Source organism: Lotus japonicus, chromosome 3 (genome assembly GCF_012489685.1).
Source record: "Lotus japonicus ecotype B-129 chromosome 3, LjGifu_v1.2".
Classification (NCBI taxonomy): Eukaryota; Viridiplantae; Streptophyta; class Magnoliopsida; order Fabales; family Fabaceae; genus Lotus; species Lotus japonicus.
In genome coordinates, this window is record NC_080043.1 from 64,556,220 (window position 1) to 64,580,706 (window position 24,487).

The 24,487-nt window shown below is 41.4% G+C and overlaps 1 protein-coding gene across 1 annotated transcript in view; it reads left to right on the top strand.

Moving 5' to 3' along the window:
• The first annotated feature begins 1,254 nt into the window (after positions 1-1,254).
• Positions 1,255-24,487, top strand: part of LOC130745277 (uncharacterized) — a 66,886-nt gene continuing 43,653 nt past the window's right edge. Inside the window, exons 1-3 of the mRNA XM_057597447.1 lie at positions 1,255-1,261; positions 6,270-6,354; positions 12,322-12,406. The gene's annotated coding sequence lies outside the window, so the exon portion shown is untranslated. The remainder of the gene's footprint in view (positions 1,262-6,269; positions 6,355-12,321; positions 12,407-24,487) is intronic.

Consider the following 24,487-nt stretch of genomic DNA (forward strand, 5'->3'; position numbering starts at 1 on the left):
ACGTCCGATTCCAATCCTCGGAAGTTTGCCGAAACGAAAACCCTGATAGTTCAAGAAACCTAGAATCAACCGACGATGAAGACTTTTTCTATTCGGAGCTTCAAATGAAGATTCCACACGCGTACACCCATTTCTCTTGATGATCTCAATCTTTCTTCAGAAGGAAGTTTTCTCTTCCGACAATCACTGCAAAAAGTAACTTATCGGGTAAAATAGATTTACACCGACTTTGCATTATTCACTTTAATTCCAAGAAAACCTCTGTTGAGTTTTGGAATTCTGTAGCCAAAACCTATCTTAGAATTCACGGAGAATGAAGCCGGAAAAATCGGAATCGCGAAACTTTCATTTTCCCGCGTTTTGCCAACCTCTATATATAGCAAGAAAATGAGAAAAAATGGCAAAACTTCACCATTTTCTCTCCCAAAACCCGCGAGCTTCACCAAGAGGAGGAGGAGAAGACATTTTCGCCATTTCTTGCTTGATCGTTGATTCAACAGTTGCTACTTGAAGGTATCGAGGTATAGTCGCTAATCCTTACCTCTGATCGTCGTTTCCGTAGTTTTTCACTATGTCTTTCTGTGCTCTTAGTTTTGAGGTTTTTGCAAAACTATCCAGATAACTTCATCTTTCTATGTAAACATCTTCCCTACGTTCCCAAGAGCATGTTTAGCGAATAATATTGCGCCGATTCTCGAAAAACTACCGTCGAGTTTCAATTCTGCTTCAAATACCCATTTTGGGACAAAGTTTCGTCCTGTGGGCTGAAAACTATCACCTTAGCTTAGTGCTAGTAGGATTAGTTGTCATAAACGTCGTTGGTGACGTCCCCATCCAATTTGCTTTTCGAAATTCCAATTTTGAAATTTTGAGCTAAAAATATTGACCAAAATACCCCTGCGACAGTTTTCGATCCGATAATTTTTCTGAGCTTAGATTCGTCTTAGTTACGACTAATAATAACCTAGGAACCAAGTTTGATCGAAGAAAAATCGACCCACCTAATTGTGCATAGTGGCCATGAGCTACCCTAGGGGAGGGGGAAAATTCCTTTTTCGAAAACTTGTCCTTTCGCGCTAGATTATCGTACTTCAGAGTATATGCTACTTCGAGTAACCCTAGTATCTATTGTTTGCTGAGTTTCTGACTCATTGTGATTGATTTCTGTGGTTTTGCTCTAAAGGTTCTTTTGAGGAATTTTCCGAAGATCAAGGAGCTGAGTGTGAAGGAGCATTTGAAGGGAACCCTGGAGAATCTACAGGTGAGGGCTTCTCACTGAACTACTAGTTAATGCTTAGGGTCGATGCATTCGACTTGATTTACTGTTTATGCACTTGTTTGTGTTTGATTGGGAAAAGTTTTCTGAGGCTTCGGCTGACAATGTAGATGATTCATCTACTGATTGTTTTTGAGATTGAATTACATGGTACGTGCTAAATGGTTAATCTAGGATGTGTGATATATGCTTTAAATGCTAAGTGCTACGTGGTTATTCTAGGATGTGTTGATATATGACATGTTTGTTGATTGTGCTGATTTAACTGTGCCATTTCACATTTATTTGTGGTACTGAGGAGTGAGAATAACGGGCAGGTCATGCCGATTTTATTTTGAGATTTTGGGGAAAGTTTGATAGGACGAACGAAGATTCGGGCCTTGTTATGGTTGTAGTGGATCGAGACATTCTCTGGTAATTACTTGGGAATATAGAATCTTCGAAAAACTCATAAGAAATACGATAAGACTAAATGGAAGCTATTTTTACAATGAAAACTCATAAGATATTAAACAACCTCTAAACCCTTAAATAATGATAACACTCTTGGATGCAAGCTTTGGAATTGAATGTCAGTTTTAGAAAATGAGAATTTTCGTCGAGTCCAAGCTTTAGGAAAACTGTAAGTTCTGAGTATGTTGATACTCCTTCGGTCTTTGAGCAGTTTGTTTAGCCATCCAAGGGATGTGCCGAGAATCTTCACTGAGGCGTGAGACCTCGTGAAAAGCATGGATCTTCACTGAGGCGTGAGACCTCGTGAACAGCATGAAACTTCATTGAAGCGTGAGACTTCGTGCAAGTGTGTAAATTCACTGAGGCGTGAGACCCTGTGAAAGCATAAAACTTCACTGAAGCGTGAGACTTCGTGATGGTATAAGACTTCACTGAAGAGTGAGACTTCGTGAGAGCATTGATGACTCGAAGAGTTATCGTGAGTGATTGTACTCTTTTTATGATTAATTGTATTTTGTCGCAGAATCGACTTTTACCTTAGGGTATGCTTTTAGAGACAATAAGTTAGCTAGAACACGTGGCGACGTGTCGAGTGAGGTCGGAGACGTTGTTTGGCTAATCATTTTTGCATTCATGCACTCATTTTGAGGTATTAACACGGGAATGGTCATAAGACCCGGATTTCCGCGTAAGAGCGCTATTAGGCGACTCTTAGTAGCAGACCGAAATGGCAGGCCTTCGGGTTTTATGCTGATCTGGCTACCTTTGTGTGGTGTAAGAGGTACGCGGGCCGAAATGGTCCCACCGTGGCTGGTGCTGGGGCTGATCCGTTGATGTCCATCCTTTCCGGAATGCATTTTGGTTAACTGGGTTAACCGACATTTGCATTTCATGCAACATGCATACTGACTTAGTTGTTGAGTTGTTGAGTGTGTTTGATACTTGTTAATCCTATTTGATGCATGCTATTTGCTATTACTGCCGTTTTATATTCATTGTGAAATATACAACCCTAGGATGCTATCTTTAACTTATAAGCCTAAGTGGCTATCTCTTATCTTTACCTATTGGATTTATTATTTACGTAATTCTTTGGAGTTGACCCTCGCATCTTCTGTGTGTGCTTTGGCGGACTACGCCCCTTTGTCAGATGTCCATGGCGGACTGGTTCACGATGGTTCACCCTTCGAGGGAAACTAGGTTGGATTGCTTGATCAGGAGGACTACGGCTCATGGGTGGTCGACCCCGCAGGCCACCGAGCGACTTACTCGAGAGAGGATTAGTGTAGGAGTAGAGTCTTAGCTCTGACCGTCATTGTTTTCTTTGGGGACAGGGTAGTTTCCCACCGATAGCGTTTTGTGTGGTTTCTCTACGGGGATCACAGAGAGTTGGTTGGGCTAAGATGTCTTGTTTTAGGCCGATTGGGCTAACTCATTCTCATTTTTGAGGTTTGTGTTGTGGACACTTAACCTTTACTTTTGGACTGTACATTTGCCTACGGGCGTTCCTTTCTACTACTTTCCGTCACTGGAGGTTACTCGTGACGTCGTTTGCTACTTACAGCGGGGGCTGTAATTATTATTGTATATTAGTTCTGTTATCTTTTGTTGTTGAGTTTCATTTCTTTCAGTTTCTAATTCTTTTATGGAAAAAAAAATTCACGTTTTTCCGCATTAAGTTTCTTTTGGTTACTAAAGTGACGCCACCGAAAATCGGGGTGTTACAACACGCTTGGTTGAGAAACCAAGTGGTGCAGTGTCGACACCGAACATGGAGTTGGCGGAGAAGCGACACACTTGGTTGAGCAACCAAGTAGTGCGGTATCGACGCCGAACATGGAGTTGGCGGAGAAGCAACGCACTTGGTTGAGTAACCGAGTGGTTTTGGACCTCGACGCCGAACGTGGAGTTGGCGGAGAAGCGACGCGCTTGGTTGAGTAAGCAAGTGGTGCGGTGTCGACGCCGAATATGAAGTTGGCGGAGAAGCGACGCGCTTGGTTGCTCAACCAAGTGGTGCGGTGTCGACGCCGAACATAGAGTTGGCGGAGATTGAACACACCTGGTCGAGGACCGGGCGGTACGACCGGAGTCGGCGGAGGTTCAATGCACCAGTCGGGGACTAGGTGATTAGGCTCGACGCCTGACCGTAGTCGGCGGAGATCCTGAATGCATGATTGTTTTACTTCTTAGTATCCTTCAAAATTGCATGTTCCTCGTTTGTTTTCTGGGCGTTTATTATACTCAAACCAACGGTTGGACATGGATTTGGTCGAAATATGAAGGTCCTTCGAAGGATCACAACGTTGCTCTGTTCCTGTGCTCAAATGAAAACACTATCTTACCAAGTTAGTTTACCTTGTAGGCGGATGGAAGATCTTCATTGTCGGTTATCGTCTCCGGCATACCCTCATTCTTTTCCTGCTCTTAAACCGAAGTGCGAGCATGCTCTGAAATTCCTCCACGGTTGTGTATCGGGATCAATCGGTCGGCATCCACCCGGTGGACTTCCTTCGTCCTTATAGGTCGTGATCGTAGCGACATACCTTCTCGACATCGACATACCTATTGTCGACGAAAGTCTTACTGCAAAACAAAGTAAATATTTTGACGGTAAGAAGTTTGGTGTTATACTTACATAGTGTTTGCATATCTTCCCTCTAGATTTACGGATAGCCTTCAGTTCCAGACTTGCTGAGATGAGCGATGTCCCAGACAGCACCCTTCGTAGCCTTGGGCGGCTAGGCTGCGGTGGTAAGGCAGGGGATGGAGAAACTCTTGTAGAAGCCGGAATTTTTTACCAGGCCCCACGGTGGGCGCCAATGTTCCTAATATAAACCCTAAGATCTAGATAGATGACCAAAAGACTTAGAGTGTTATTCCACTGTGTAAAAGCTAATCTACATAGAAGGCGAAAGTCTTCCTTTTATAGCAGGTCGACCTCTGAACCCTTATCGACGTATTTATTACAATTGACCAATCATGCCCGTTAATGGGGCGTAATCACTACCGTGTCGGTTGTAAGACCCTAACCTTGCTTAAGTGATTTATTGAATAAAAGTGAAATTTCTAGTGAAGTTTGATTTAATTGCTAATCTGTCCGTGACCTTTTGTGAATTTTTGAGAGGTCTTAAAGACCTAATCTTGAAAAGCTTCCTTCATGAGATTGTATCTCTCTGAGTTAGCTAAATTCTCTCGTAGGTTTCAGGTCATTCCGACCTCTGTAGCCCGAGATAGTCATGTTTTAGTGACGGAAGGTCAGGCTGTATTGTACTAGCAATTTTGCTAGAAGAAAGTCTCTTAATTCCGAATTTATTTCTTTAATATCAAGGGAAGGAGTTTGCCTTGATTTATTTTATCCTCTTAATCAGTAGTTAGGAGAGTAATTAGTTGGACTTGGGCCAAGTTATGAGGGGAGAAGAGAAAAGGAAAACCTAGCCCATGATGTATGCTAGCCGAATTCCATGAGGAAGGAAGGAAGGGAGACCTTTGGTTGACTTGTTATGCTAGAATCAAGGGGCTGATGGGGGTTATGTTTCCTTGATTAATAAAAATCAGTTTTCATTGAGAGGATTAAGAGCTAATGATGAGCATTGAAAACCTTGTCTCCATTTGAATTTGAAGTTTTTGTGAATGCTTTGAGGGAGGGTGTTGGGCCAGGAATTGGAGGGCAAAATGGGAGGTTTGCTGCAGCTTTGTGAGACCTAATAAGGCTAAGTTAGAAACCTAACCACATACTCTCATTTTCCCACACAAATTCAGAAGAGAAAAGAAAAGAAAACAAGAGAGATAGAGTGAGAGAGGGTGGCGGCTAGAGAGAAAGAAGGAAGAAGAAGGAGAGAAACCAAGAGAAGATCAAGAGAGAAAGAAGGAGAGCAAGCAAGGACTGTGAGGAGCAGCAAGGAGAGGGCTTCTTCATTCATCCTTTTCATCATCTCTTTCATTCCAATCAGCCAAGATAAGGGTAGAGCCTAGGATTCTTTATGTTGGAGGCTTTCTAGATTAGCTTGTCCTTGATCTGAATCTGGTTAGTTTGATGATGTATGAGGGCTGAGGGTAGAGAACATGCTTAGGGTATTTGATATGTGCAGCCATGAGATTGATCAAAGCTTGATGCCATGCTTATGTGTCCTAGTTGCAAAACTTGTCCAATTTGCTATGAGTTTTGCTTAGATCCGATTCATGATGATTCATATGCCTAAGATTGATTAAATTCTTAATGATTATGATGAGATGTTGCTACTGGAATTTAGAGGAGGAATATGTTCTGTATGTTTGCTGGAACATGGCCTAGAAACCTTGGACTCAAATGGTTAGAAATTAATTTGAGGGTAAACGTATCACTGCCAGTTTTCTGTACTGGACAGCGAGCTTCAGAGCCTAATATGACCTAATTCTGTGTCTCAGATGAAACAGTGATAAACTAAAAAGTTGTAGATTTTTAAAATAGCTTTCCAAGCATGTATAGTATGTCAATTTCGGCTGAGAAATGAATTCTGGAGACCAGTTTTAATGCACACTGTTCCTTCTGTCTAAATGCTAGGGTTCGAGTAGAAGAGGAACTTGGACAGCAAGGAGCAGATTATCCAAGCTTCATTCTTCCATTCTTTTCAGATCAAGAAATCAAGGTAAGGGCTGATCTCTAGGACATGGGTAGGGTTTAGGGATTTCTATGTGAAAAGCTATGATTTCATGTGTACAAAAATGCGGTTTTGGTGGATTTTTCTTTAGCTTTTTGATGTATTGATTGTTGCTGAATGCTTCTGGAATTTTTACCATATTTGTGAGGCTTGTGTGATGCCATGATCAGTAGGTTAATGTTTGGCAAATGACCCTAGGTTTTATGTATGAAAACCATGATTTTATGCTAAAGTTGTCTAGGTTTTCACATGATTTTAACATGCAATTTGTAACATGATCAATTCTGGATTTTTGGAGGGTATATGCTTATTGTTGTTGGCTGGACAATTACTTGTGAAGTTGAGATGGAAGGAAGGAAGAGTTTTAGAAAACCTTGGACCCTTTAGGGTTTGGCTAAGCCACTTTTGTGGTTGTTGGCAAGTTTGCTTCCTTCCGATTCGTGCACAAGTTTATGTGATGGCTTGATTGATGAAGTTGCCATGCCTTAAGTGTTGATGTGCATGAGAATATGACTATGTGCTTGATATTGCTTATTTGATGCCTGATTTGAATATTGCCAAAAGGTCGCTCATCCAGCTGTAATTCCTTTTGGTGTTGTGGTTATTATTGTGATTATGATGTATAAGTTTTGTGAAAATGTTAAGACTCTAGGTTGACTCAATAGAGCCTTTAACAAAGATAAATGAGAACTTAATCGCTTGCAAGTAAATGTGAATAATTGGAAATAGGTGTAGTGAAGACTATGGGCCATGAGAACGATGGTACCGTTAGAGACAAATGGTTACTTGCACGCGAGGGTGTTTTGTGGGTTGTACGGTGTATCCCCACGTGATTGGTTGACCGCGGTCACCTTGTGATTCTGTGGATGGGCGGTGTGTCCCCCCACATGAATGAGGGTTGTGCGGTGTGTCCCCTCCGAGAATTGTTCATCTGCGGATGATCGTGAATATGGCCATTGGTGTTGAGGTGGTTGTGTGAATGGTGAGGTCGTTAGCCTAACTGAACTTAGGTGACTGACTGTGATATAACGTAAAGATTATGCTTATTATACTTTGTTATTTATGAGAATACATGAACATGTGAATGTTTCTATGAGAACATGTGATCTGACCCTTGCGCTTCTTGTTTATGTGTTTATTTTGGGGGGGGGGGTAGATGGTCGTGAAGATAACGACGACGACCCATTCTTGGGAGCTGATACTTTGCGACGAGCCACTACCGGATGACGACTACACTTCAGATGAAGAGGAAGAACATAAAGAGGAAGAGGCCAAGGATATGGATGGGTTGAGAGACATCCATTTTTCCTTTTGGGTTGAGAGTACCGAGTTGTGGAAGCATTGAACCATTACTTTATTTTAGATGGGATATTTTAACTTGATATAATTTACTTTGAAGTTTTCTTTCGGATATTTATTTCATACTCTTTTCAATGATTAATAAAGCTTGAGGTTTACGTTGATGATTATTTCCGCAAGTTCGAAGTGGTTAAGTTTCAAGAATTTTGTAAAATTGAACTTTTGTCACTAATTGAAGATTAATTAATTAAACGATGAAAATTTACGACGTTTTGGTTACTGTGTGACACTCGAGAAATCGGGGCATTACATTGTGGTATCAGAGCTCCGGTTGAGAAACTAGAGTACTAAGGGTTTTGGGCTTACGAGTTTCCGAACTCGTTGTGTTTTGTTTTTGATAAAGGTGTTTTCAAAGCTTCGCGGTGAGATTTGGGTAGACTTGATTGCTAAGATGTTTGTTTGACTGTGAGATTGTCTGTGATTAGTATCATTGCCGTGATACTTGGGATTAAGTGTTTGACTTTATGTCAAGATATTTTGAGGAAGTTGATCTTGGATGAGGGTCATAAGAGTAGATTGAGTATTCATCCGGAAATGACGAAGATGTATCAAGACTGAAAACTTCGTTTTTGGTGGCATGGGATGAAGAAACGAGTAGTCAAGTATGTATCAACGTGTTTGACGTGTCAAAAGGCGAACGTAGAAGCTAAGGATGAATCTTAGTGGAATGACATATGAATTCCAGAGATGAGATGTCAAGGGTACATAATTTTGAGGTTGAAGTATTGGAAATTGAATCGATTGGATGGGACCTCAATTTATGTGACTACTGGATGATAGGGACTCATTGACCTTTCCAGTGGTTTTTCTAAATTTTCATCATCTACATATTAAGCCTAATCGACTTAATATTGAGGGCTGTGATATTCAGAATTATAGCTGGTGATGGACCATGATAGAAACGTTGATAGGAATTGATAGATGTTGGTCAAATCTGAGAGATGAGTTTTGTTAGGTATTTGATCCCTCTGTGAAGTTGTCGTGGTGCTAAGAAATGAATATTCATCTAAAAAGTGTTGAAGAATTAGAGGACATTATTGTGCAAACTCGGTGCAGGTTTAGATTTTAAGTCCATAAATTCTTGTCCTAATTGTGTAGGCCTTAAAGTTTGTTAGAATTGGATTAAGAGCTTAAGAAGTTGATTGGTGTGATAGTGATCAAGTTAGAGAGAGAAAGTTTTAGCATAAGTTGAATACATGAGAGTGTTGATATGGATTTCAGAGAAATGTGCTAGGATTACTAAGTGAGATTTACTAAGCTGGATTAAAACCTTAGGGGTTAAGATTGTCCTTGAGAGTTGGGAGACAGGTATGAATAAGAGATTTAATGGTTTTAGTTGTGACGATAGCAGTTGAACCTTTGAAGATTAAAATCTAGGGAGCGAAAGTTGGGCTAAGTCCCTAGAGGCACAGTATATGATTTGATCTCGAAGGGAATGAATTATGAGTTATGCAGAGATTTCAGACTTAAAATATTCTATAATTTGACTTGTGGATAAGTGAAAGATTGATTTAAGGTCTGAGTGAGGATAGTTCTGAAACAAGAGATGACGTATGGATTGTTAGGTATTGAGATGATGATTAGCTTATAAACGGTTGATCAATTGGACTTGGATTTGGCGCCTAGTGCCCTAGTACGAGCGTGATATCTAGGTCTATCTGAAGATGATTGCTAGATATCTAAGGGTTGATGTTGCCTTGTATGTCACCCTTGAGGTGAACTTGCATGACGTCTCCCAGGTTTTTGGATGCATGCTGACACTACTTGTAAGATCGAAGAAAAGTGAGGGATTGAAAGGATGTTTTAATTAAGGGTTGTTACTTACCCAAGGATTGAGATTGGAATGGACGCTCCAAGTAGGACACGCCTGACCACATCGAGACTTTGTGTCAGAGTTGGTAAAATAAATAATAATTGGTATTATCTCATTTTGTGAATGGTTTGTGATTTATGTGTGTGATATGATTTGGTGTGCTGAATGCTCATTATTGAGTCATAGAGTCGGGGAAGAACACTGACCGAGTCAATGTCTTCCTTACGTTTTGTGGTGTTTTGTGTGACTGTGTTACACTCTCGATTTTGTTTTTCCTTACTTAGCAAAGGTGGTGAATGGAACCATCGGCTAAGAAAGGATGGCGGATGGAGCCAGTGAACGGAGTGCGTCGATCAAGATGGTGGATGGAACCATCAAGGTCGATGAGATGGCAGATGGAGCCAGTGAACGGAGTGCGTCGATTGAGATGGTGGATGGAACCATCAAGGTCGATGAGATGGTGGATGGAACCATCGGTGAAGCAGGAATGGTGGATGGAACCATTGGTCAGACCGAGATGGTTGATGGAACCATCAGGAAATACGGGATTGGTGGATGGAACCAACGATCGTATATGGTGGATGGAACCATAGATCGGACAAACCAGATGGTGGATGGAACCGTCGAATGGACTAAGTGGTGGATGGAACTACTGAACGAGTGAATTAGTGGATGGAACCTTTGAGCTCGGTGTCCGGAAAGTTTGTTTTCCCGTGTCTGAGTTGTTGATGTTGCATCCGGATCACCTGGGCGGGACGCCGACCAACGTGTACCGGCATGAGCATAACACCTGTTTGACTTAAACTTTTGTTGTTTTGTGTGACTGCAGTGAGGCAGTTTGAGTCGTGTTCTAACAGAAGATTTCTGTGAGGTTCTACGACGGGTGTCTAGGTTATAGACAGTGAAATGAGAGTGACTTGAACATCCTTACCAAATATTTTTCCTGATTGCCATCTTTTGGATATTGAGCCTGATCAACTTGATATTGGAAAATGGTGATCGGAATGATAGTTGGTGTTGGACTATGAAGGGAACGTTAAGGAGAGACGGATTCCCTTTGTGAGAATGATGTGGAGCTAGACCATTAGAGATGTCACGTGAAGACCAGAAAGATGAGACTAAGGACAATAACCTATGCGTCGAGACGACTGGGAAATTTGTAGGGAATATCAAAGTGCGCAGTGGAAGCGTGGTATGTTTTCCTATAGTAGTTTCGAGGACGAAACTATTTTTAAGGAGGGTGGTATTGTAAGACCCTAACCTTGCTTATGTATTGCTTAAGTGATTTTTTGAATAAAAGTGAAATTTCTAGTGAAGTTTGCTTTAATTGCTAAGCTGTCCGTGACCTTGTGTGAATTTTTAAGAGGTCTTAAAGACCTAATCTTGAAAAGACTCATTCATGAGAGTTGTAGCTCTCTGAGTTAGCTAAATTCTCTCGTTGGTTTCAGGTCATTCCGACCTCTATAGCCCGAGATAGTCATGATTTAGTGACGGAAGGTCAGGCTGTATTGTACTAGCAATTTTGCTAGAAGAAAGTCTCTTAATTCCGAATTTATTTCTTTAATATCAAGGGAAGGAGTTTTCCTTGATTTATTTTATCCTCTTAATCAGTAGTTAGGAGAGTAATTAGTTGGACTTGGGCCAAGTTATGAGGGGAGAAGAGAAAAGGAAAACCTAGCCCATGATGTATGCTAGCCGAATTCCATGAGGAAGGAAGGAAGGGAGACCTTTGGTTGACTTGTTATGCTAGAATCAAGGGGCTGATGGGGGTTATGTTTCCTTGATTAATAAAAATCAGTTTTCATGTAGAGGATTAAGAGCTAATGATGCGCATTGAAAACCTTGTCTCCATTTGAATTTGAAGTTTTTGTGAATGCTTTGAGGGAGGGTGTTGGGCCACGAATTGGAGGGCAAAATGGGAGGTTTGCTGCAGCTTTGTGTGACCTAATAAGGCTAAGTTAGAAACCTAACCACATACTCTAATTTTCCCACACAAATTCAGAAGAGAAAAGAAAAGAAAACAAGAGAGATAGAGTGAGAGAGGGTGGCGGCTAGAGAGAAAGAAGGAAGAAGAAGGAGAGAAACCAAGAGAAGATCAAGAGAGAAAGAAGGAGAGCAAGCAAGGACTGTGAGGAGCATCAAGGATAGGGCTTCTTCATTCATCCTTTTCATCATCTCTCTCATTCCAATCAGCCAAGGTAAGGGTAGAGCCTAGGATTCTTTATGTTGGAGGCTTTCTTGATTAGCTTGTCCTTGATCTGAATCTGGTTAGTTTGATGATGTATGAGGGCTGAGGGTAGAGAACATGCTTAGGGTATTTGATATGTGCAGCCATGAGATTGATCAAAGCTTGATGCCATGCTTATGTGTCCTAGTTGCAAAACTTGTCCAATTTGCTATGAGTTTTGCTTAGATCCGATTCATGATGATTCATATGCCTAAGATTGATTAAATTCTTAATGATTATGATGAGATGTTGCTACTGGAATTTAGAGGAGGAATATGTGCTGTATGTTTGCTGGAACATGGCCTAGAAACCTTGGACTCAAATGGTTAGAAATTAATTTGAAGGTAAAAGTATCACTGCCAGTTTTCTGTACTGGACAGCGAGCCTCAGAGCCTAATATCACCTAATTATGGGTCTCAGATGAAACAGTGATAAACTAAAAAGTTGTAGACTTTCAAAATAGCTTTCCAAGCATGTATAGTATGTCAATTGCTGCTGAGAAATGAATTCTGGAGACCAGTTTTAATGCACACTGTCCATGCTGTCTAAATGCTAGGGTTCGAGTAGAAGAGGAACTTGGACAGCAAGGAGCAGATTATCCAAGCTTCATTCTTCCATTCTTTTCAGATCAAGAAATCAAGGTAAGGGCTGATCTCTAGGACATGGGTAGGGTTTAGGGATTTCTATGTGAAAAGCTATGATTTCATGTGTACAAAAATGCGGTTTTGGTGGATTTTTCTTTAGCTTTTTGATGTATTGATTGTTGCTGAATGCTTCTGGAATTTTTACCATATTTGTGAGGCTTGTGTGATGCCATGATCAGTAGGTTAATGTTTGGCAAATGACCCTAGGTTTTATGTATGAAAACCATGATTTTATGCTAAAGTTGTCTAGGTTTTCACACGATTTTAACATGCAATTTGTAACATGATCAATTCTGGATTTTTGACAATTACTTGTGAAGTTGAGATGGAAGGAAGGAAGAGTTTTAGAAAACCTTGGACCCTTTAGGGTTCGGCTAAGCAACTTTTGTGGTTGTTGGCAAGTTTGCTTCCTTCCGATTCATGCACAAGTTTATGTGATGGCTTGATTGATGAAGTTTCTTATTGCGCAAGTAAAGATAGAAATCAATCTTTTAACAAAGATTGTTTCAACAAATAACAACCCAACAATTAAAACCCTTCTGGAATAGCTACTTGCTCCTCAAGTAACTCAAAAACATAACTTCGGTAAATCTTCAAAGGGCCCACAACATAAACACAAGCTGAGGACTGATGCCCTAGCTTCACGGAATCAGATGCCACGACATCTACTTCGACAATCAGTTGTTTTGACAAAATGCATGGCAAGATGTTCCAACAATCTCCCCCTTTCTCAAATTTTGTCTAAAACAACTCACAACCAGAGAGGATAAAAAAATAGAGAATCAATTCTCCCCCTCAAGCATTACTCCCCCTCACATGATGCATCCATACCAACAACTTAGCATAGTTGGAACAAAACACTTAGCAACAAAAGCACAAACAGAAGTACTATCAATTCTTAGCATATGATGACTTCACAGTTGATCAGCTTGAATCAAACCAGAAAACACTATCAGAAGTTACTTGCACATAAGCTAACCACATAAAATGAGACTAGCTACATAAACCAGAAAAAGCAACAACACCATGACAAACCGGCTATTAGGCATGAGCCTAAGTCCAGAAATGGAAAACATCCTCAGATGCTTCCTCAGATTCATGGAAGAAATGCAATTTTTCTTCCAGAAGGAATTGGAGCTGTCTAAGGAAATCAGAGCAACAGAGGCGGCTCTGGAGACGGTGGCGGAGGATCCTAAGAGGCAAGAGCTGCACCAGAGCTTAGTCCTCTTAGAGCATAGGCAGCATCGTCTGGAGCTTGAGAAAGCAGCGATGCGTAGGCAATGTATAGAATTGAGGAAAAATCCTCCCTTTTAAGTGTATCAACCATTGTATGAAGTTTCTTATTAATGAATAAAAAAGTGTGTTTGTTGGTTTGTGTGTAGAGCGAAAATTAACTGTATGATAAGCTAGTATTGTGCAACACATAATGAAAACGATAATTAAATATACAGAAAATAGATAAGGGAACATAGTTCAAAGAGAAAACACATAAGCATAGATAAAGAAACATAGTTCAAAAAGAAAATAAATAAGCATAGATAAAGACAGAAGAGAAGAGAGTTCCTAAAACTATGGTTTAGGTGTCCTTCTTAGAAGCTCGGTGCACATTTCTTTCAAACTCTGAAGAAGAACTTCATGAGAATCAAGCCTTTGTTCAATGATATCAATCCTTGAATCTGACTGATGTTGAGCAGACGTTGTAGCTTGATCAGAGTGAGGAACTTGAGCAGATGTGGAGGCAACATCAGTAACTGGAACAATTCTAAGTGCTTGTGTAAGACCTGGATTTACAGAACAAGTTTAATTTCCGACTCAAATCAATGTAAGCGTGACAGGAGTTTGATGTTTGGGAAAGATTAATGAAGACGAAAGTTCAGAAATTGCTTGAGGAATGTTTCATAGTCGTTTAGGAATTAGTGCGAGTCGTCTGCACACCTGCCTTATGGCGAGAGTGTCCAGAATAGGCTAATTTCGCTCTTAAAGCAACGTTTAAGTGAGATTTCAAATCCTTGGGAAAATAAGAAGTTCTCTTTATTTTTCCTTCGACCAGTGTTTCATTTCGGAACCCTGGACTGTATGCATGATGGTATTCACTTCTCGGAAGTCCGACGACGCTAATTTCTTTGCTTCAAAACCCTAAATACAATCACTGAATGAAGACTTTTTCTATTCGGAGCTTTTAACGAAGTTTCCGTCTGCGTTGCCAGATTGGTTTTGATGTTTACAATCTTTATTCAGAAGGAAGTTTTGTCGTCTGACCTTCACAGCAAAAAGTAGTTTTTCGGGACAGATTAACTTACACCGCTTTTGGGGTTTTAGAGATCGTTTTTCCCAAATGTTAGAGATTTGTTTTGAGTTCTGGAATTCTGTCGCCATAATCTCTCTTAGAATTCATCGGTGAATGTGCTGCAAAAATCGGAATCGCGAAATTTTCATTTTCCCGCGATTTCACCTTCCTATAAATAGTAAAAAAATCAAAATATCTCCCATAACTTCCATTAGTGGCCGCGGGTTTGAAGAAGAGGAGAGGAGAGGAGAATTTCGCCGAAACTCGACCGATCTTCGAGCAGTTTGTCACTACTTCAAGGTATCAAGGTAGCTAGCTTGATTCTTACCTCTGATCATTCTTTTCGTCGTGTTTCTTTAGCTATTTCTGTGCTCAAAGTTTCGAGCTTTTCATAAAACTATCCGTTTTTCTTGATTTTTCGCTTGGGATATCTTCTGTACTTGCCCAAGAGCCTAGAACACTCGCCGATATTCGCCGATTTTGATTGAGTTGTCAAGGATCTGAAAAACTGATTCAAAACCCTTTTTGCGCACATTTTGAAACTTTAATGTTGAAAAGTCGCAATCCGACTTCGTGCCTTTAGGATTAGTTGCTACAAATGTCGTTAGGAACATCGCTGTCAAATTTGTTTTCCGAAGTTTTAACTTTGAGGTTTTCAGCTTTTATTTTGGACCAAAACGACCCTAAATAGCCGTATTTCGATCCGACCGTCCGAAATTTTTTCCGACAGTTTCTTTGCCTTAGTTTTACCCTAAAACTACCTTGTAATTAATTTAGATTGAAGAAAAATCGGCCCACCTAATTGTGCATAGTGGCCGAGAGCATGTTTGTGTGGGGGAGAGTTTTTCATTTTCGAAAACTTGTCTTTTCGTACCCGATTGTTGTATTCTGAAGCTTCAATGCTTTGTCTATCGTTAATTAGCTGTATTGTGATCGAGCTAATCGATTTTGTTTGGATTTCTGCTTTGTTTTCTCCGAGGTTCAGTTGAAGGAACTTTGGGTTTCTCAGAGAAATTGTGTGAAGGAAACTTAGACCACGAGGCTGGAGCAACTCGAGGATAGGGCAACCTACTATTAGCTAAGACTGCATGATAGGCGTCGATAAATTCGACTTATATTTTACTTTGATATTGATTATGATGATGAATTAATGTTACTACGTTTTTCATGACTTATGATATTGAGATGTTATTGAATTGTGCGTTTTCACGCGACTTCGGAGCGAAGAATCACTAAACTGATTCCTTTTGATCTTTCGGGTTGAATGAACAACCCTAGGCAAGTCCAAACTCAAGGTTTGGGACTTAGCTATCGTTTATATACTTAGACTTTCCCCGGGGGATACATTTGGTGGGATTTTGGCAAACTTAGCATGAATAGAATCTTGGAAACTAAAGACTTTAGGAAACTTAGACTTCAAAAAATAAACTCACAACTTGACTAATCCAATTCGAAATGTTTTCATTAACGAATAAACCATAGGGAATCTCAATGGGAAAAAGATTGCGAAAGACGGGGAAAAGTCGACTTTTGTTGTGGGTTCTGAAGAATTGTTGGACACCAGGGAGGGGGGTGAGCCACGGTGATGATTGAAAGTCACCGAGTACTCTAGTACTCTTGTTGTTGGAGTTTGTGTTGTATTGACCGACACTAACTCTTGGGTTTTGGAATTGGGTTTTAAGCTAAAAACTTGTGTTGTGAGGACGATTCGATGTTTGGCTAACCATATTGCATCATGCATCATTCGGGGTTTGTACAATCGAAAGATTAGGCTCCGGTGAAGAACGGGAATGCTTCACGAATGGTGAAGAACGGGAATGCTTCACTAGTGAAGAACGGGAATGCTTCACGAAGGTTGGGGAATTGCCTTCATCGAAGAACACAAAGATGTATCTTCGGCATAGCGGGCTGATCCGACTATGCATGGGTTTGTAAGCGACACCCGAGCGGAAATGGTTAAACACTAGGCCGGTGATAGGACTGACTCGATGGTGCCCATCCCAAACAACTATCCGGATCATATTGAATTGCATTTCACGCATACATTTACTCTGACTGGAATTGTATGCTGTTTGAATTATTGAAGCATTGTTAGAGCCAATAACATGCTAGGAATATAATTATATATATATATATTCCCCAATCACATGTTGTATGTATATTTACTTTATTCCGTGAGTTGACCCTAGCGCCTTGGCTTTGGTTTCATGTTTGTGTTTGGACGGTCGGCCTGCTGCCAGACGTCGACGGCGGATTGGGTTTCGATGGTCTCTCCCTCGGGGGGGATCAGGTTTGAGCTGGTTGACCGACATGCCCCCACCGCTTGGGTGATCTATCTTGTGGGTCATCGGGCGACGTACCGGGGAAGGGTCATGGAGGACCGGACTGACGAGCATGGACGTCTGACGAAGGGAGTTTTACGACGCATGGAGTTGAGCTTTAACTTGCCAACTTCAGTTCGCTGTGGACTCGGTACTGGGAGGGTAGGTTAGGCAGGCGTCATATAATGTGTAGAGCTCTGATTCGTTTTGCTTTTGGGACAGGGTAGGTTCCCGACGCATGACTTTTGGTGTGGTTCTCTTACTGAGGGATCACAGTGAGTCAGTCGGACCATAGGGGTCCTTGCCTAGGCCATTTTGAGGCCGACTTTCTCCTAGTGAATTGTAATTATAACTTTCACACTCACACTTCTGGATCTGTATATATTTGCCTACGGGCACACTACTTTGGAGTCACTGCGAGTGCGCGTGACGTGGGAGTGCAGCTGAGGCTGTACATGTAAATATGTTTGTACGTCGGTTAGTTTAGTTGCTGGGTTATGTCTTTATTTTCTTTCACTTTAATTAAAAGGAATCAAACGAAAAAAAAATTACCTGTTTTCCGCGTAAAGTTTATTTTTAGTTACTAAAGTGACACCTGGAAATCGGGGTGTTACATTGTGGTATCAGAGCTTAGTCGAGTCTTTTGGGAGTCTTTGGGGAATAGGTCTTCTATGCTAGGTTGTGTGACTCTGCAAAGAGTGAAAATTGATTGTCTGCAGAGCGATTTTCGCTCTAATTGTTTGCGTTACTACTTAAATCATATTGAATGGTTTGTCTGGTACTACCTTATGGTTAGTACTAATTGGACGTTTGATGAGATATAGGATGGTGGACCCTAACCGGATGGCGGAGGCAATAGCTACACTGATCGAGGTAATGATGAACCAGGCTGCGGAAGACGCTTACATGCGCGCTGAAGAGGCTGCACGTGAGCATCACCAACGACTGATGGCGACGGCAATGTATCAACAAAGAGGAATGAACCGAACAGGAGCTGGGGGACCAATGAGGTCAGGTTCCCAAGGCTACAACGGAAAGGAGAGCTACCATCAGTGGGGACCGTATCAGCGTCCCGAGGGAAGAGATCTTATCTCAAGAGTGTACAAACCAATGACTGCTGATACTGGAGGGAAGCCAGTTGGTGACAAAGGTGTGACGTGTTTTCGTTGCGGAAAGTTTGGGCATTTTGCTAACAAGTGCTCAGCGATTGGACGGATTTGCTTCAAGTGTAACCGAGAGGGGCATCTAGCTGTGAACTGCAAGACACTCCAGGGCGGAACGTCTGATGTAACACCCCGATTTCGGTGGCGTCACTTTAGTAACCAAAATAAACTTAATGCGGAAAAACGTGAATATTTTTTTTTCGATAATATAAACAAGACTGAAATAAATAAAACCCAACAATAACGATAAGAAGAAACTAATGTACAATATATATAACAGCCCCCGCTGTAGTAGCAACCTCGTCACGAGTAACCTCCAGTGACGGAAAGAAGAAAAGTGTAGCGCCCGTAGGCAATATATACAAACCAAATATAAAGGTGAAGTGTCTGCAACACCATCCCTCAAAACTTAGAATAAGCTGGCCCATCGGCCTGAAACAAGACCTCCTAAGTCCAACCAACTCTCTTTGATTCCCGTAAAGAAACCACACAAAAAGCTATAGGTGGGAAACTACCCTGTCCCCAAAGAAACAAATGAAGCAATGACTGTCAGAGCTAAGACTCTACTCCTACACTAATCCTATCTCGAGGAGCTCACACTAACACTCAAACTATGTGTCAGCATGATCGTCGTCTGAATCAGAATCCAGAACAACTAAGTCTACCAACCCTATCCGTCCTCCCCTCGCAACCGAAATGCGCTCCGATGCTGGACTCACGGGCTTAGGGCCCGAACCCTGATCATCAATGATCGCAACGGTGGGTGTGCTGGACTCTGATGAATGCACTCCCACAGGCTCCTCCTCGGAGGGGTCCTCCTCATCCGAAGACGAAGGTGGCGGTGGTGCTCCTCCTGCTCCGGGTCCGCAATGCACTCCTGGCGGCAGGTTGAAACTGACAGAGCATCTCCTCATCACTCCTGACGTCAAGACTCCTACCCTATCTACATGGTCCTCCATAATCCGCCCCGAGTACGTCGCTCGATGGCTGGCGGGGTCAACCACCCACGAACCGGGGTCGTCCTAGTCAATCATCTCGTAATCGATTCCCCCCGAAGGGTGGACCATTGTGAACCAGTCCGCAAGGAACATCTGACAAAAGGCGTTGTCCGCCAAAACACACACAGAAGACGCGAAGGTCAACTCCAAAGAACTATGTAGATAATAAACCCAATAGGTACAAATAAGAGATAGCCACTTAGGCTTATAGCTAGAGATATCATTCTTAGGGTTGCATGTTCCACAATAACATAAACGCAATAATAACAGATAGCCTGTTCCAAATAGTATTAACAATTACCAATCACACTCAACAACTAAATTAGTATGCATGTTGCATGATATGCAAATGACGGTTAACCCAGTTAACCACATGCATTCCGGAACGGATGGACATCAAACGGATCAGCCCTAACACCAGCCACGGTGGGACCATTTCGGCCCGCGTGCCTCTTACTCCAACAACAGCTGTAGTCAGATCAGAAGTAAACCCGTAGGTCTGCCATTTCGGTCTGCTACAAGAGTCGTCTACAAACGCTCTTACACGGCATTCCGGGTCTTATGACCATTTTGGAAACCGACGAGGTCCAGAGTACGTCCTGTGTTAATACCTCATTAATGTTGCATGAATGTAGGATGATTAGTCAAACAACGTCTCCGAATCTCACTCGACACGTCGCCACGTGTTCTAGGTAAATTAAAGTCTCTAAAAGCTTACCCTAAGGTAAAGTCGATTCTGCGACAAAAGACACTTCTTCACAACAACACATAACTCGCAATGATCTCCAAATCATCCGACTCATCTCAATCCGATGGTCACAACTGCTCAACGAGCACAGAGTATTACACTCTCAGAAACTAACGGTTTCCCGGACTTATCCCCAGGATAGCCCAACAACACAGCTGCTCCAACAGCACAAGAGCATCAACATACTCAAAACTTATCAACTCCCCAACACTTGGATCCGACGACACTTCTCGTTTTCCAAAACAAAGATTTGCATCCTAAGCTTCCTTTCGAGTTTACTATCATTATTTAAGAATTTAGAGGTTGTTTAGTGTCTTATGAGTTTTCTTTACAAAATAATATTCTTTTAGTCTTATCGCAAAATCTTATAAGTTCTCGGGATCTCCTAATCCCCAACTGACTCCAGAGAATGTCTCGATCCATAAAACACCATAACAAGGCCCGAATCTCATTCGTCCTATCAAACTTTCTCAAAACTCTCAAAATAAAATCGGCATGACCTGCCCGCTATTCTCACTATCAGAAACTCAGATTTCATTGCAAGAGCATAATTAACTCAGCACAATCAATCAACATGTCATATATCAACATATTAAGCAATAACCACGTAGCAGTTAGCATATAAGGCATACCTCACACATCCTAAATTACCCAATTAGCACTTAGCATGTAATTCACTCTCAAAAGCATTCAGTAGATGAATCATCTACATTGTCAGCCGAAGCCTCAGAAAACATTTTTTCAATCAACCACAAACAAGTGCATAAACAGTAAACAATGTCGAAAGCATCGACCCTAAGCATTATCTAGAGATTCAGTGAGAAGCCCTCACCTGAAGATTCTCCAGGGTGATCTTCGAACTCTTCCTCACAAGCAAAGCGTTGCTCCTCAGGAAATTCTTCAAAAGCACCTTTTAAGTAAAACCACAGAATACTATCAGAATATATCGGAAACTAAGCTATCGATACACACTAAGGTTACACGAAGTAGTATATACTCCGAGGTACGATAATCTAGCGCGAAAGGACAAGTTTTCGGAAAAGGAAATTTTCCTCCTCCCCCCCTAAAGGGCTCGGCCACTTTTGGTAATTGTGGGGCTCGATTTTTCTTCGATCAAACTTGTTTCCTATGCTATCATTAGCCGTAACTAAGGGTATTCTAAACTCGGAAAAATTATCGGATCGAAAACTGTCGTAGGGGTATTTTGGTCATGATTTTTGACAGGGACGTCACCAACGACGTTTATGACAACTAATCCTACTAGCACTAAGCTAAGGCGATAGTTTTCAGCCCAAAGGTTGAAGCTTTACTCCAAAAATGGGTATTTGAGGCCTAAATTGATTCCGGCGGAAATCCGGCGACATTACGGAAAATCTAATCCGGCAGAAGTGATCTTGGTCACGTAAGGAAGATGTTTAGAATCAAAAATGAAGTATTCAGGATAGTTTTGCAAAAACCTCAAAACTATGAGCACATAAAAGTCTAGAGAAAAGCTATGGAAAAAGCGATCAGAGGTAAGAATTAGCGACTATACCTCGACACCTTGAAGTAGCAACTGATTGATCGACGATCAAGCAAGGATTGAACAAAAACTCTTCTTCCTCTTCCTTCTATGGAGCTCGCGGGTTTGGAGAGAAAATGGGTAAGATATTTGCCATTTTTTCTCCTTTCTTGCTATATATAGAGGTTGGAAAAACGCGGTAAAATGAAAGTTTCGCGAATCTGATTTTTCTGGCTTCATTCTCCATGAATTCTAAGATAGGTTTTGGCGACATAATACCAAAACTCAATAGAGGTTTCCTTGTATTTTAAGTGACTAATGCAAAGTCGGTGTAAAAACTATTTTACCCGATAAGTTACTTTTTGCATCGGATGTCGGAATAGAAAACTTCCTTCTGAAGAAAAATTGGAATCATCGAGAGAAATGGGCGTACGCGTGTAGAATCTTCATTTGAAGCTCTGAATAGAAAAAGTCTTCATTGTCGGGTGATTCTAGGGTTTTGAAATACCAGGGTTTCAGTTTCGGCAAACTTCCGATGATTGGAATCGGACGTTCGTAGATCCTAGAGTTTCGCCTTGAAACGATTGTCATATATGGAAAAAGAGAAGTTCTAACACTTCTCTGAAGATTTTTGGAATAAAATCCTACAGTGTTCCAAGGGTGGAAGATTATTGGAAATTTTATTCCTATAGTGTTCCAAGGGTGGAACATAGTCTTTTCCTGAACTTTCTCCTTCACAAATTTATTTCATTAAATAAACTCTTGTTCAGGTTTCCCTTCACCATACATCAACCCTAATCGTGAATAAGAAGTTTATTCACTTAGCATAAGCTTAAAAAAACTTGGGTCTTACATTACTACCCTCCAAAAAGAAAGTTTCGACCTCGAAACTTAAGTTCTGGATACTGTTCTTGAATCATCTCCTTCAGCTCCCATGTCGCATCACCGGTGTCTTTGCTCCATATGACCTTCACTAACTCGATCTCTTTTCCTCGTAACTGTTTTATCCTGGTGTCACCAATGCTAATTGGCGGTGTCTCGAAAGAAAAATCATCCTTCAACTCAATGTCATCCAGCTCGATAACATGTGTCGGATCCGCAATATATTTCCTCAGTTGTGACACATGGAATACATCATGAATGTTTGATAGAAATGGAGGTAGTGCAATCTGATAAGCGACTGGTCCTATTCGACGAGTGATCTGATAAGGTCCAATAAACTTCGGCGTAAGCTTCTTTGACTTAATTGCTCGACCAACTCCCGTTGTTTGAGTAACTCTCAAAAATACATGATCTCCTTCTTCGAATTCCAGAGTTCTGCGCCTTTGATCTGCATAGCTCTTCTGTCTACTCTGAGAGGTCTTCATTTTCTCTCTGATCTGTTTGATCTTCTCGGTTGTCTGTTGCAGAAGTTCCGGTCCTACTAACAGATTTTCTCCGTTTTGGTACCAACACAAAGGTGTTCTACACTTGCGGCCATACAAAGCCTCATATGGTGCCATACCTATGCTGGTATGAAAACTGTTGTTGTATGTGAACTCAATCAAAGGCAATAAGTTATCCCAACTGCCCTTGTTGTCTAATACGCAAGCGCGTAGCAAATCCTCCAACGACTGAATAGTTCTCTCAGTCTGTCCATCAGTCTGTGGATGATAAGCAGAACTTAGTCTCAGCCTCGTTCCCAAAGCCTCTTGTAAAGTTCCCCAAAAATGTGATGTAAACTTCGGGTCTCGATCGGAAACAATACTTGTTGGCACTCCATGAAGTCGTACAATCTCGGCTATATAAATCTCTGATAGTTTCTCCACATTGTACGTAGTCCTCACAGGTACGAAATGAGCCGACTTAGTCAATCGATCCACTATTACCCATATGGAATCATATCCCTTTTGAGTTCTCGGCAAAGCCACGACGAAATCCATTGATATGCTATCCCATTTCCATTCTGGTACATCCAAGCTTTGTAGCATACCTGAAGACTTCTGATGCTCCACCTTTGCCTTCTGACATGTCAGACATGCAGCTACATACTCAGCCTCTTGTCTTTTCATTCCTGGCCACCAAAAATTCATCTTCAAGTCTTGGTACATCTTTTTCATTCCTGGATGAATGCTCAACTTGCTCTTGTGACCTTCATCCATAATCAGTCTTCTCAAGTCAGGGTTGTTAGGCACACAAACCCTATCCTTGCACCGTAGGATATTGTCACTTCCTACCTTGAATTCTGGGTCTTTACCTTGACTTACCAAATTCCTTTTCCCGAGCAGAAACTCATCTTGTAACTGTTGGTCTCGGATTTCTTCCATCAGTCCATTGGTAATTCTGACCATTCCGAACTTCAGTTCTCCTTCGGACAATCTCACATCTAAGCTCAAATCTCTAAATTGTTCCAGCAATTGCAGCTCTTTCACCATCATCGACGAGATGTGCATCTTCCTGCTCAAGGCATCAGCAACAACGTTCGCCTTTCCAGGATGATATTGCAGGGTGAACTCGTAATCTTTGAGAAATTCCATCCACCGACGCTGTCTCATGTTCAGCTCCTTCTGCTCAAACAAGTACTTCAAGCTCTTATGATCACTGAATATGGTAAAGTTGCATCCATATAAGTGATGTCTCCAAATCTTCAGCGCAAATATGATGGCAGCTAGCTCTATGTCATGAGTTGGATAATTCTTGTAACACCCCGATTTCGGTGGCGTCACTTTAGTAACAATAATAAACTTAATGCGGAAAAACGTGAATATTTTTTTTTCGATAATAACTAAACAAGACTGAAATAAATAAAACCCAACAATAACGATAAACAGAACTAATATACAATATATAAACAGCCCCCGCTGTAGTAGCAACCTCGTCACGAGTAACCTCCAGTGACGGAAAGAGAAAGATGTAACGCCCGTAGGCAATATGTACAAACCGAATATAAAGGTGAAGTGTCCGCAACACCATCCCTCAAAATTGAGAATAAGCTGACCCAATGGCCTGAAAATAAGACCTCCTAAGTCCAACCAACTCTCTGTGATTCCCGTAAAGAAACCACACAAAAAGCTATCGGTG